The sequence below is a fragment of the Austrofundulus limnaeus genome, unplaced genomic scaffold (genome assembly GCF_001266775.1).
Source record: "Austrofundulus limnaeus strain Quisiro unplaced genomic scaffold, Austrofundulus_limnaeus-1.0 Scaffold25, whole genome shotgun sequence".
NCBI classification, from domain to species: domain Eukaryota; kingdom Metazoa; phylum Chordata; class Actinopteri; order Cyprinodontiformes; family Rivulidae; genus Austrofundulus; species Austrofundulus limnaeus.
Genome location: NW_013952427.1, coordinates 325,812 through 327,992, shown reverse-complemented (window position 1 = coordinate 327,992; position 2,181 = coordinate 325,812).

Below are 2,181 nucleotides of genomic sequence, written 5' to 3'. Positions count from 1 at the left end.
TTCATCATTCATTCATCATTCCCCCAGGAAGGAATCCAATGCAGTGACGTATGCAGTGGGAGGGGTTTCCCCAGGAGCTTGGCTCGGGGTGTTTCAGGAACTACCTGCTGTTCATTATGGACTCAGAAAGTGCGGGAGCTAAAAAGGAATCTAGCAGCCCAGCAATTGATTTTCACTCTGCGCAGCACAAAAGGTAAGGCTACTACAATAGCCTCATACCGTGTTAGCCGCTTTCTCAACATAAGAAGTTTTTCAGCGATGGAGAAGTCATAAAATAAGCATTTATTGAGGCTGCAGATGTGCTTTTTCATGATTTTAAAAATAAAAGTGAGATTGTATTAAAGACATGCAGTTTTCCACCAGGATGGATGGATGTGTCCAAATTCGTGTCCGTGTTTCATTCTGGACTGCTCTGGTGTAAAAAAAATAAGGTTTTGACTCTGCAAAATGACACTGGGGTCAAATCCAGAGCAAGAAGTTGCATGGATGGAGAGTTCTGGAGTCTGCTTTCTCTCACATGAAAATCATCAAGTCCAAGAACAGATCCACAAAGACTGATGATCATCTGGAGACCTGCTTACACCTGAACCACCTCATACTGCCCACCTTTGAGACCCTGGCCTCCTCTCACTGTCAGAAGTCCCACTAAGGTGTCTACCTTAGTGGGATAATACATTTATTTTTATACAGCTTGCATAAAAAGTTGTCTCCTCTAGACTTGTCACAGTGTGTCTGTATGTTGTTTTTTTATTACATTTTAGACCAGACTAGTGTGTTATACACTGACTGGCACNCCAGGATTTTTTCTGCATTCAGTGAGAAGACGGACTCGCAGGGCGGGTTGCTTCCCTCCTGGCAGTCCGGGTCCTGGACCTGTAAAACTGAAGAGTCGCAGTCCGCAGCGTAATCCTCCCAGTCGGACAGCGAGCTGCACCCCTGCTTGTGGAGCTCGATTAATGTGTACTATAGAAGATATATAAAATGCACAGTGATTACATATAAATTCACCCTCTTAAATCAAAGCCAGTAGCTGGAAACAAAAGACCCTGAACATCACCAGGAGTTTTGGTCAATCCATCATCAAGAAATGGAAAGAATATGGGATACGTGCAACACATTCCAACTTGCAGCAATGCGCTCCCTACGCCCTCCCCCTCTTGCATTTTCACAGATGTTGTCTCGCGAGTTTTGGGTGCGGTGACACAGCGCTCTGACAAGACTTTAGGTTCAGTGGTAGAGTTGTCGATGCAGAGAAAACATAAATGGAAAACTAGCAAACAAGCAAACGAAAACTTATTATTTTCACACAGGGTGGGAGGAGGAGTATTTTTTTGTTTATTCTAATTCGAAGCCTATTTGCCTCATCTGTAATTCGAGTGTTGCCTTACCCAAAAAGTGTAACTTGGAGCGAAATTTCAAGACAATGCACAAACGGTAGGAGACGGATTTGCCTAGTTCATGGGAGTGTTTTAGTTTGTGCTGAAAGCAGATGCTGCATTTGCTTCAACCACTCGCTTCAAAAAAAAGGGAAGAAAAAAGTGATTGCTTCCAGAGCCGACTGCTGTACCAGAAAGCAGCGATTTTTAAAGTTAGTCAAACTGCCAAAAACTCATAAATGGGGATAAAACAGATATTTTTCACTGTGGAATCTGACTGATAAAGACTTTGGAGCTTAAAGGCACAGTGTAAAGGATTTGTTGGTTTCAGCGACATCTAGTGGTTCAGTGGTTGAATCATCCTCCCTTGTCCTCCCCCCAACCCCCATTCCAAACGCAAAGGAATTGCAACGGTGTCTCTCAGGTGTCAAAAACCTTTGATAATTCCAACCGCGATGTCTACCAGCAGCTTCAGGGCTAGTGATGTTTCAACTTTAATAAGGAAAAATTATCCCAGCTACAATGACAAACAACAAACATTATATTTATAGTATTACAACTAAAACCGTTTTTGATGCCACCACCGCAGTTTGTCCTTCATGGGCCTTCGTAGACAAGATGGCAGTGCAAGATGGCGGCTGCCTGCAGTGGCGAACCGCGACGATGGAGATATAAACAGCTTTTTATAAGGTAAAAATAATGAAACAAGGTCTTTGTCTGCAATGATTAGACATGTTTTTTATTATTGTCATTAGTGTCCTGATGCATCTCAGTAATCCAGGTAAAAAATCAAAAAGAAAAAAAT